The sequence below is a fragment of the Thunnus thynnus genome, chromosome 6 (genome assembly GCF_963924715.1).
Source record: "Thunnus thynnus chromosome 6, fThuThy2.1, whole genome shotgun sequence".
Lineage (NCBI taxonomy): Eukaryota > Metazoa > Chordata > Actinopteri > Scombriformes > Scombridae > Thunnus > Thunnus thynnus.
The window spans coordinates 14,727,381-14,740,432 of record NC_089522.1 but is presented as its reverse complement, the minus strand read 5'-3'; the positions used below and the strand labels follow the sequence as shown (position 1 = coordinate 14,740,432).

At 41.5% G+C, this 13,052-nt stretch overlaps 1 long non-coding RNA gene across 1 annotated transcript; it reads left to right on the top strand.

Moving 5' to 3' along the window:
• Positions 1 to 2,016: 2,016 nt before the first annotated feature.
• On the top strand, positions 2,017 to 2,977 carry LOC137185344 (uncharacterized). The gene is made up of 3 exons (XR_010928835.1): positions 2,017 to 2,282; positions 2,631 to 2,709; positions 2,810 to 2,977. It is a non-coding gene; the product is annotated as an uncharacterized lncRNA (long non-coding RNA).
• Positions 2,978 to 13,052: the final 10,075 nt, after the last annotated feature.

Genomic DNA, 13,052 nt, shown 5'->3' with positions numbered 1-13,052 from the left:
ATGGAGCAACTTCACCTGGTGATGAAGACAGTGTCAAAAGCTCCAGAACAAGCCAGTAAGTGGACTTTGATGGGAAGATTGTTTTGTCAACATTTTGAGTTTGTTCCTCTGGTTTAAGGTTTTGAGCGTGTCTCACACCTACAGTAGCATCACTGCTGCAAAGTTGCACCTTTAACCACGCCCAGCAGTGATGTCACAGCGTCCTGGAGTACACCTTTACATCACTACAGTGAGGCGAGTTAAACCTCTGGAGGTCAAAAAACAGATTTCCAAGGGGTGTTAAGTTACTTGTTCATCTTTTGTTTTCATGCTAGACCTCAAGCTTTCTGACACTTAACAGTTGCCACAAAGATCGACAGTAACAGCAGTGACACCTTTTGTCGTCTGTGACATCTTAACTACTTTATGTACTTGTCACCGTTTACCTTGTTACCGAACAGTTAACAGTCACAGCCTCATACATTTTCCTCTCAGGTGTTAATTGAGACAGATGTTTGAATTCGGTGCTCTCTGGTCATCGAGTTGGGAACGAGGCACCATGTTTTTCCACTGCTAATGATGAACATCTGCTCGCTTCTCCCATGCTATCGTTCACAGATGCACAGATCAGAATCCTGCGATTTAGAGGGAGCCGGCTCTGGGAATAACACACCAGCTGTTGGCCAATTTTTCAGTGTTCATGCACCACTTTAAGACGGTAGCTGTCATTTGCTGACATTAAAACGTCTGTTTTCTCCCCCAGAACAAGCTGAACACTTGTTTTGGTATTCAAACCCCCTGACTCTATCCATAGATATTGGTATGACGAAGCAGGTTTTGTTTGCAGAGTTTGGTGACATTCATTATTATTACTATTTGAGTACAAGCTCTCAGACACATGGAGAAACAATGGTGTTCAGCCTTCATTAGTGTCTGCTGCAGGCTGAAGTGCAGCATGTGAGAGCAGCACAACCTTCCTTCCAACAACATAAGCTTCCTCTCTCACTGCACACTTGAGCCTTGACGTTGTGTTTATCTGATGTCAGACAGATCAGAGCCAGAGCTTGGCACACAGCAGCCCGTCTGTGCACCAGCCAGCTGATATAACTGCCACCAGCACTATCACATCACGTTATGCAACCGTGCAAACAGTGTGTGTGTGTGTGTTTGTGTTTGTGTGTGTGTGCCTGGACAGTGGACAGCATACTGTATCTGCTGTATACCGTCCTCAGTGTCCGCACATTGAGAACAGCTGTTCAAGAGCAAGAGGGTGAAACGGCAGGATGGATGATCACTTTTACTAGTGTGAACTCTTGTTCGAATGACATTTTAATTCTACCTTTTGAGTATTAAACCCTCACTCCCTTTAGACTTGAATCGTGGATATAAAACTCTTTTACAGAGAAAAGTGCCCGTGGTGAGCTGTAACAATGGATTCTGGATCTTTTCTTGGCAAAAAAAAAGTATCAAAAATGTCAACAGAAACTTCTCAAACAACTCTTGCTGCATGATGTACTTGTTCAGTATTTATCAGAAAGTCATAACTTTGGCAAAATGTGCTACTTCCGACACAGCTTTGGAGCTTTGAGGAGGGTGACACATAAGCAGCGTATTAAGCCATATTTGGGCGTAAACAGGACGGCACATACGGATGAACAGCAGAGAAGTGATTATCCTGAGTGGTTTGAGAGATTTCTATTGACTTTGTGACACAGTTTGCAAAGTTTTGCCAGAGAGCCTTTGGTCATGTTGTGAATTTCACTTTTAATTGTTTACTGTAAATGATCCTGGCATCAAGTAATATGCCTTATTTATTGTTTTTACCCGCTTTACTGTCTCCAATTCACATGCCTTATAATGCTGTTTAAAAGAAACCCAAGCATACAAAAAGGAGATCATACACAGAGAGGCCGAGGGCTGTAATTCAAGCCACCGATGCACAGAAAGTAGATGTAAACCTCCAGTTAAGACATCTAGAACCATTCTCACATACTATCTGACAAGAAGAAACTAAAGCCAGGTCCTCTACAGGTCTTAGTGAGGTGCTGGTCCACAATAAGCTGCTCCTTGGCATACTGTAGATGCTCCAAGTCTCTTGATCTCTTCTAATGATGTGCACTCATTTGATGTTTAGAGGACTGTAGAGGACTCTCCCACAGGTGTTTGATTAGTTTGAGATCTTTCTCACACTCATCAAACCATCCAGTGACCTGTTGTGCCCTGCGGGGAAGAATCTGCATTCCTCATGTTTGTCAGTTGGTTAGTTTTTATTTCAGTGTCATATAGCATCCATCTTCCTCCAAGTAAGTGGTTAATTTAAACTCTGTCTTTGTGCATCATCCATATTTATAAAATCACGTAATATTTATCCACTCATTTATTCAGGTCTTTTTCTGAAAAAACTACTGGAAAACTATGTATGTTTGATTCTGTGGGGCTTCAGGGTGTTTAACATATAAACATGACCGGGAGGATATTATCCTCTTATTGTCACGTCCAGTCATCTCATCCCCTTTTGAAGTGCATTACTTATGTTTTCCTGTGTTCCATGTCCCTGGTTTCTCTCTCTCTCTCTCTCTCTCTCTTTGTGTGTGTTTGTGTGTGTGTGTGTGTGTGTGTTACCTGGATCCTACACACCTGCCTGCAATCAGCTCATCACCTCTCCAGGATATGTACCCCGGCGTCTCTCCCACTCATCACCAGACTGTTGCTTCTGCTAGTGTGATAGCTGTACTCTGCCTCACTTTGCTATTTTTTTTTTTTAATATTCACCAAGTTAGCTTCCTCGTGTTTTCGACTGATTAGCGCCTGTTTGTCTCCTGTGCTTCAGGATCCCTGCCAGCCTGTCTGCCTGTCTGCTCGTTTGCCTGCTTATTCATTCTCCCTCACAACCCTCCATCAACCGCACGGCCTCTCCATCTCCGTTCCTCCAGCCATCCCCAGTCATCCCCTCCTCTTTTGATGTGCATTACAATAAATCTGTTAAACATCATCTTCCTCTGAGTCAGTATTCTGTGCTTGGGTCCACTGGTTATGCAGAGAAAAGCTCAGGTTTATATTATTATATTTCCACAGTCAAATTAAAGAATATATAGCAACTTTGTCTGGATAAAGCTAAAACTGCAGTCAAAATAGTAATTTTTATCATGATCATTTGTGGGGATTTGTTTTACATGTGTTTAATGTTGAAGAAACTTTTTGTTTGTTTATTTGATGGTTAGTTTTGGTTTTTGTCATCTCTACATCTTTTCCTGTCAGTTAAATTCCGTATAAATATTGTATGGAGGTCGTGTCCTCGTTGGTATTATTTGAGGAGCTTGCAGGAGGTTATGTTCTACATTTGTGGATATTTTATAGGTTGATTTTTAGGCCAATGAATAAATATATGAACTTTCATTATTCTGCCACCAGAATTTAATTACTGACGTTGCAGAGTTGCTGTCTGGTGAAAACCATGTATCTCCAAATTTGATCATCTAAAAATGCCATGAAATGCCATGTCATGAAATTGAAAACAGGACAAGAAGCTTTGGAGATTTTTCACAAGACGGGCCCTCGTATTTACAGATATATAACTGAATGAATAAAATGGGAGAGTGACAGCTTTTGACTCATAATGACCTCATCTTGACGGAGTTTAAAATCAATATAACTGGAGGGGAAGCCTTATTTGAGACTCTCCTGACCCGGCACCGAAATCACTCCGCCCCATAAATTTGAGAGGAAGGATATAACTTCACAGCTCAAATGAGTGTGATCAGCTCCACCTTTCATCTTCAAAGCAAAAAAAGGGAGCCGGGATCATAAGCGCGGCAGCTCCAGGAGCGAGGGAGGTGACTCTCCCTCCCACCTTGTGACTCAACATTATTAAGCGAAGCCAGCAGGAATCCAGAGAAGAGGAGGGAGAGGCATGCAGGCAGTGTAATGCAGCACTGCACAATCACCCACAGCCCTACACAAAGCTCTGCAGATACACTCTAGTCCACCCTAAACCTCATGACTAATAGATGAGATTTGCTCTCCGTTCCTTCAGCTCGCAGCCTCTGAAGCTCTCTTCATGCAGGGAACAGGCCTGCCCCTCCTTTTATGCATCAGACGCTCAGCTTTTCTAGTTTTTTTTGGATCCCCCCTCTTAAATCCTACTAAAACAAACTTTGACTAGTCTTTTGCTTGTGCTCAGTATATTATTTTAATTTAAGAAAATACAGGGGACTATTGACAGATGAGTGGTACAGTCCCAGACATCTCAGCAGCATAGCTCATCAGCAATGTACCGCTCATGAATTACAGACAGAGCTTCACTGTTAGCCTCGGATGCACCATGATGGTGTGTTTCAAATGCAAGTATCCAGTATGATAAATTATTTTTTAAGTGTAGCCTGAGGTACCAAAGCTTCGCTCTATGTGAAAAACAGATCTTTTCTCATGTCTGAGTGTATTTCCCCATAAGTGGCATTAAGGTTGGAAAAATATAATCTTATTTTACACTGTCAGACTGTATCAGATACAATATATTCTGTACTGGCTTGTTCCAGCTGTTCATTGAAGGTGATGATGATACTGTATGATGTTTGCACCAAGTGAAACCTTCAAGACTCCATGTTTTTATAGCTGCATCATTCCATCAAATGGAAATATATAATAATAAGTGTCTTGTGCATCATTTTATGCAAATTTCCCCAAAATTCAGTCTAATATATTTGATATAATTGTAAATATTTGGACTTCCACTTGAATTTAAAATCAAGTTCTGTGGATTTGAACAATGTTTGGCTGCACAGCGTGTAGAAGAACTGAGGCGACAGTGGAGGGACTCTCACCACTAATATTTCTTTAATGCACTGAAGCACAGTTTATGTTTTGTTTCTGGGACAAGGCATTGTGATGCATGCCTCTGAAAACATTTAAGGTCTGTAGAGCAGTACTGTATTTTGCCACCCATGTTTTGGTCGACATTGCATTGTAGAGAAACCCTCTTAGTTATGAGAAGCACCAGATTCCTGCAGCACCTGGTGGCTCTGAATGTGGGCCATACGTTGGTTTAGCTGCTGTGGGGTCGTGGGTTTACCCCTGAGGACCACCTATGAGTTAAAGTCATCTCATTTTTTTGTGATTAAAAAACCACACAACCCACTTTAAACTCATCAACCACTGGCCACAAGAGAACTGCTTCCCACCTCCTTCATCCTATGGCACACTGCTCCCCTGAAGGCGTACTGACTCCCGCCATCTGCTCAAGCTCTTTCTAGCTGTGATATCACTTTGACAGAAGTGTATTTCCACAATAAACTCTCAGGATCAACATACCCGTCCACCTCCAGGATTCCCACTCCGATGCTTCCACCCAGTTAGATTTATTTCCTGTACATGATACAGTGCGTGGGAAAGAATGTATGGAGATGTCATCTCTGGTTTCTGCATATAACACATGTGAACAGGAGAATATTGTGGGAAGAATTCAAAAGTGTTGAGTCTCTGAGTGGAGAATATGTTATTAGGTTAGACTCCTATATAACCTAAACTATAGGAAATCTTTCATTTACAAGCTATTCATGCAGAAAATGGATATGAAACTAGTCATTAGGATGTTGTAAATCTTTAAGCCCCTATGAGTAGAATTTCTATGTGATTATGACGTCCGTCAAACTGTAAGTTGTGGGAATGTCAAAACTGTACACCGTGTGAAAATATAATACCAACTGTTATAAATGTAATCACTATTTATGAATCATAGGCACAAGTTTCCCCTCTCGCCTCAAAATATCAGGACAGCCTATAACTGGCTCTCTGAGTAAATAGATTCTTGCTGCATGCATCATGTTGACTGAAATAAGCAGGAGTGACTGCTGTTGCTGCAGAAACCATTTATACTTCCAACTACAACAATAACACAAGTGGTTCAGCCGACTGCAGTGGTGTCTCAAACATGAAAGCCTGATAGGAATTCACAATAGTAATTCAGTTTCTTTGTCTGATGTTCTGTTTTGATAAAGTTTTGTCCTTTTCAACACTGAGAGTTTCTTTTCCTCCAACTTTCTTTTTCTTCTAAAGTGAGTTGAGATTTTTTTTTAAAAGAGCCACCTGATAAAATTCTCCAAACTTCCTTTCATCCAACCCACTACAGCGGGGATTTCAGTCCTTGGAGGACTTTAAAAAGCTGAACCTTTAAAAGTGATAAAAAAAAAAATTCCTTCCTTGAGGAGGTTGGGGAGGGAAACAAAGATGCACAGCCAGCAGCAGCTCTGGCGTTGATTAATGAAACAGACTCCAAGCTCTCAAGTTCAAAGCTATATTTATTACTCTGTTTTCTTCTCAGTAGATGATGGAGTCTGTTCACTGAAACCGCCTCAATATGTTTAATAGACAGACAAATCTTATTTGTAGAAACCTTACTACATTTCCTCAAATGAAATGTAGTTATCTAACATATCAAAAAGGGGATGAACTGTCAATTACAGTGCTTTGCCCGTGACGAACCAACACATCAGACCAGTAAACCACAGGATAAAGTGACATATTGTGAACCACTGAGGGCTGAGCTATTTGTGGACTTTGACCCCAGATAAATAATTGGAGCAGTGAAGCTTGAATGCTGGGAATGCATAGAATGACTCAGCGTTCTCTGCAGGAGTTGGCAGAGCAAACATCCATCACGCCACTACTACAGTCTGTCGGTAGCCTATAGGACCCTGACGCCTGCTCTGACATTGTAACTGTTGGCTCAGAGCAGTCGCTGACTGCTGACTGCTGAGGAAAAGTGACCGACCTTGTTCAGCCCAGAGCTGAGGTAGAAGACATAATTAGTGGAATTGGCCAAAATGTGAACCATCATTATGTCTGAAACACTGCTGAGTGTCTCAGTGGAATTTACCAGCTTCTTAACCAGGGCCGGATGAACCTGCTATGGCGCCCGGGGGCAAAAATTAGCTGAGGGGTAGTTTAGTTATATTTGCTTTGAGTTCCAGAAATGAACCACTGCCCTTATACTTGAATTCATCCTGGCCCTGCTACAAGAAAGGGCCTAAAGATATTGTGCTTCAATGGCGCAAATTACCACACAAATTTGCAATTAATCAAATTGCCACAAATTAAATGTCACACAGTGATCTTGGGGTCTTTGGGGCATTCATTACTCTGCTGGCAATCCAGCTTTCATCATAACAGTAGGATTGTGAGCGTATTTTGAGCATCAGGTTAGCACATTAAGCTAGTGTCTGCACCGTCAACAAACTCATTAAAGGAAAAATCCACCCTGTTTTTGTACTGTAAGTGTTTTGTATCAGTCACAGATAAGACCACAAACAAAGTCTCCTTTCCATTCATTTTGTACTGATGGTATGAAATTAAACTAAGAAATCTACTGATGATGAGAAAGAGAAACCTGCATCTCCACTGACCATAGCGTCAGGTGACCAGAATGCATCGCAGCCAAAAGAACAAGCGACATCGTTCTCGTCTCATCGTTCTCTAAAAAAAAAATGTCTTTGCTATCAGTATTACGTCCAGTATAGCTGTGGTTGCTGCTTTCATTATCTCCAACTACACATGCAGAAGATGGACAAAATAATGCATCAAATAATAACAACACCACAAAGCACCGAACAGTAGAGCTGCTAGGATTAATCAATTATTAGATCGAAAGTCATTATTGGAATTCACTGCTTTTCTTGGTCTTACATTCTTGGTCTTTTATAGTGTATTTTTATTATTGTAAATTATAGTAGTATTAGTAATTAGTAATTAGTATAAGTATATAGTATATAGTGGCAGTTGTACTAATTATAATTAATTAATTTAGAAAATAATTGACAGATCAATTGATAATGAAAATAATCAGCCCTACTGTACAGCCTCAAAACTTTCAAAGTCTCTTTAACACACACAAAAAAAGTTGTAAGCTTCACAAAAGAGTTAATTATTGCATAGCTTTTGCTATTACATAATATTTTACAGATGCCGTGTCGACTTCCTGAAGATCTGGATTTTTATTTTCTACCATTGAAACCAGCAGTTTAGTAGCCATATTGTTACTGTTAGTCCTCTTTAACTCTTAACATAAACTAAAGGTTTTACTGTTGAGCTCTAGCTGATATCAAAATCCCTTTTCATTTGCCCTCCACCACGGGCAGCAGAGGTCAAGGTCATCTACACAACAGCACGCTACAGTTTCCTGTTTAAAGACTATTAAGCATAGTGGCTGCACACCAGCCTCTGGAGCTGCTCATTATCACGCCCTGTGTAACCTCCACGTAAGAATTTGCAAATGCAAATGTCAATACAAATTCCAGAAAGCTTTATTGGCACAAATGGAAGAGAATCGACACTGCCAAAGCATTTTAGAATATCAATACACTGATGCTGATGCACAATAATGAACCAACTGGGTCTTATGCAACAGTGTAATTGATGACAGACACGGCAACACCTGTTATCGTCAGATGATGATGCAGATATCAGTGGCCAATGACTGTCTGACCAGCTGGTCATCTACAGTAATGGCATCTACACACACACACACACACATACACATACACAAGAGTTGTATTTTCTCATTTGACAGTCACCTCACACACATACACACCCTTCAATCACGCTCCCACGAGGTGGTTCTGGGGTGTCACTGCATGTGCTTTTATCTGTCTGCAGGTGCTGTTGCCATAGCGACAGTAGATGAGATCGTCAGGGTGAATCAATCAGCTCACTCTTTGCCCTGAGAGCAGGTCCTGACCTCCTCAGGGCCCTTGAGAATAGTTTGCCCGAGAAGCCAATAAAATGAGATTCTGCCTTGCACATGGAACATGCATCTTTTTTACCGACTTTACTGTCTGCTAGCTCTCAACTCTCCCTGTGACACCCGTATCCTCGGGCCCTCCACTTAAAATTAGAGAGCAGCTGTCCCTGGATTATCTTATCCTGAGACAGATTCCTTGAATACCCGCGACAGAATTATCCTGAGGGGGCAATGCAGGGAGGAGGAATGAAGCTGGTGGCCATTTTTGGGGGTCAGTGTATGTAAACACCTATTTTGAACTGTGACAGTATCCTGTCAGTGGTCTGGCAGGCATGACTGGTTGTTAGTTTGTGTTTCTAAATGAATCCGCCATTGAGGGCGTGGTACTTAACCTCCCTTCTCAACACGGCTATTTTTTAGGGTTGAGGCTAGAATTGGGGTTATGTTTAGGTCAGAGGTTAGAGGTTAGGAAATGGATGTAGTCAATAAAGATGAGCTTGTTTATTCATTTGTTTTTGGGTGTTAACGTGTGCATATTGTCACTGTATGGTGATAAGCTTTAAATTCAAATTTTTGGCGTTTTTGACTAGAGTTTCAGGATTACAAGCTTCTCTGAGGGTTGAAAACTCATTACAGATTTGGGGTTTATATAAAAAAAAAAAATTCAAAACCAATTCAAATAAAAACCGTTAGCCAGCAAGTCAAAATCAAGCCTGAAGAGGTTTTTGAGACAGTGGTATGCGCACTATGTGCATGTCTGTGGATTCATATGCGTGCATATATCTGTTTATTTTTGTCTGTGTTTGTGCACTTGTCGCTGGAAGTGTGGCTGTATTTTTCTTTTCTGTGTGTGTGTGTGTGTGTGTTACATGAGGGTGCAGCAGGTGAACCCAAGTGCAGACACTCATGGCGAGGAGACGGGCATATGATAGTGTTTATTTAGAAGGCTGGGGAAAGGAAATGCAGACCTGGGGGAAGTTTGAGCTGGTAGCTGGGAAACTGGACCTGAGGTTTGAGCAGGGAGCTGGGAAACTGGGGCTGAGGACTGGGCTGGAAGCTGGGAAGAAGAGCAGGGCAAGGAAGCGGGTGCTGACGAGACTAGACGAGGGGCCGGAGACAGAGCAGACAGAACTGCAGGGAACAGGAAACAGGGTTAGGCACGGAAAAAACGGGTGACAACAAAAACTGGTGATGCATGAAAAAGGCTCGAAGCATAGACTGAATGGTGCAGAGGCTCCAATCTGGCAGCGTGGAAGTGGCAGAGCTGAGTCAATGTGTTTTTGTTGAGGCTTGATTACATAGATGAAGTAGCTGGTGTGTCTCTGCCCTGACTCCAGCACACCTGCCTCCACTCACACGCTCACCCACGCACACAGAGGGAGAGAGCCACTGGGAGAGCAGCAGCAGGCCAGTGAGACACTGAAATAGAGGTAGAGGGTGTGGCAGATGATGTTCCAGGGGGTAGATGTAACAGTGTGTGTTTGTGTGCTCCTAGGTTTCCTAACAGAGCCCCAGTGAGAGCTGTGACAGCCTATTTACAGTCGTGTCCCGCAGGGCTTGGCAGGCGCTCTATGGAAAATATACCCAAACTGCTCATGGGTGTAAACATGTCGAGGACTTTCATAAAAAACTGACATCCCTGAGCAGGAATCGCATCTCATTAAGCATTATCGTCCTCTGTGAAACATGTGGTTTTGACCAAATAATATTACTCATTCACACCTATAACTGCGGGGCTGTGCTCTTAAGGGACGACGCATGTTCAGAGATCTCCCCATTCATCTCAATCTGAGCTCCAACTGTATAAATATGGCAGCACAAGGAGCAGGCAGCGTTTAATGAGCCTGTGTGAGGCTGTCGTTAGTGCGGGGAGAGGTGCTGGATTATTGATGCCTCTGAGCTCCTCCGCTGGGCTCATTCCTGGCTGTCTCCTCAGGGAAGATGTGTGCTCACTCACCTCCAGCCTGGGTGACAGCCCGGCATGAATTACCTTCCCCATTCACCCTTGCTGACACTGCAGCTAGCAGCCGGTAGCTACGCATTTTAATATGGAGACGAGGGAGAAATGGAGGAGGGAGAGGCGAGTGGGAGAGAGGAAGACCAGAAGGTGTGTGTGTGTGTGTGTGTGTGAATACGTGTGAATATTTGTACATGCGTAGATGTGAGTATGTTGTGAGTGATTTTGTGTTGGAAGAAAAACAGCCAGAGAAATAAACAAGACAAAAGAGAGGAAGAAGGAGAGATGAGAGGAGAGGAGAGATGAGGCCTAGCGAGTTGAAAATCAATAATTAAAAGGTCGTGTAGAAAAAGAGAGAGAGAGAGAAAATAGAGAGATAGTCCCTTAACTAAATAATACCTTAATCCTCCATTAACATGCAGCTGCCAAAATCTCCTACCTCCTCATCACATGAGGTCACAGCGGATGTTGGCTCTAATGCACCATGGGATTTATTCATGCAAAACTTCTACCCTGCTATGTGAATACACACATATTGAATGAGGTCTAGGTTGACGTGCACTGTGATGGCTGAATAATACAGAGGGTGCTTCTTTCAGTTGACACGCATGTTGTATTAAAGGCACACTGTGGTAGTACATGGTGAAACATACATAAACCTGATATATAAGTATCTTTATCACTTATGATTTGGTTGGTTCAACGTGTTTCATTCATGTACACATGTTGATTATTTCAGAAAGCAGAAATGGTTAATAGTTTAGAAGAGATTCAACATCATTAAAATGTGTTGAATTGTTTAAAAAAATGTGTTAAGGTAGTTTTCACAGTCAGTCTATGTGACTGTGATGGCAGCATCCACGGCTACACCAGCAGACTAATATCATGTCCACACACACTCACATTCTCATTTTAGTTTTACCTTTTTCATTGTCATTTAGATTCAGTTTCAGACAATTTTTGTAATTAAACAAACAACACAATTTGATTTTGTATTAAGTTTATTAGCATTTTTGACATACATAATTCTAGATGCACACACGTTTAGTTCACTATTTCCATCACTGAAATTGTGTTATCCATAAGTTCTAAGTAAGTACTAATATGTTCTTTCTTTTGAGTTGTGGAGCTGGTCTGGTGTTACTTAGTTCTAATTAAGGTCTAATTAGGTGACCTGTGTGGGTGCGCTATGTAGGTGTGTAGGAAACCAAGTTTTATACCAATTTCTTCTTGACTTTGTAAAGAGGAGTTTGACAAAACAATCCTGCCACAAGACCCACTTACTTTCTTTTTCGTGAGCTTTCAACTCTATCATATGGTCTTCATTAGCTGAACTTTCATGCTTAAAGCAAAATTGTCAGAGAAGAGTGATACCACTTTAATGTTTGTACGCTAAATATTAAGCCAGCAGGCAATTAGCTTAGCTTATTATAAAGGCTGCAGCAGGGGGAAACAGCTAGCTTAGCTCTTAGGGGTGGAGAGGTTGAGTATTGATACAACTCATATTAAGTCTTGTTTTGAGTAGCGATACTACTGTCAATCGGATTGATACCAAAAAAAAAAAAGGCATCTGTCTCATGTTAGATCACGCTCTGGACACATGCATAGTGATCACCTTACTAGCTCAGAGAATTAACACGCTAAATGTGTTATTCATCACTGAAAACTGTCCTGTGTTTTGACATGCATGTGATTAAGTAATTAACAGAGAATTGTCAAAAGAAATGCTTGTTTGGCAAATATGAACAATGAAAATGTATTCAGAAGTAGCCTATTAATCCTGACGCATGGCTTTAGGATTACCTGTCTGTATCTGCATTGACATCAGTGAATCAGCCCTATATATTATGTGGTATTGCATCAGAACCAAATTTTGTTATATTGTCCGCCCCTACTGACTGTCTAAATGTAAAAACAACAATTTGCGGTTTTACCGGGCGCAGTGACTTCCTGGAGTCTCGCTGGTTGACTAGGAATGTCATGGTGACAACAAGACTCCGGGCAAGACAGAGAATAAACACATTTCCCAAAATATTATACTATTCCTCTAATTTCAAGCCAGCACAGACATGCAGTCACAACAGCTACTAAGCTTGGACGTCAACAGATCCATCTCCATGACAACTGAGCAAACTCCATCTGCTGATGAAGAGCATGTGATGAGGTTTAAAGCTCCCACGAAAAGTGGACGCTGAGTTTTTAGGAGATTGGTTTTGTTGATTTTATTTTATGCTGTTTTGTTAAAGAAATTGATATGAAAAAAAATCATTTGTTTATTCATCTGCAACTAATTGGAATAATCTTCCTACAAATCACAATTTGGCCTTGAAAAGATGGTTTCTCAGCATTTGTAGTCATATTTGTAGATGTAATATTATGAAGGGA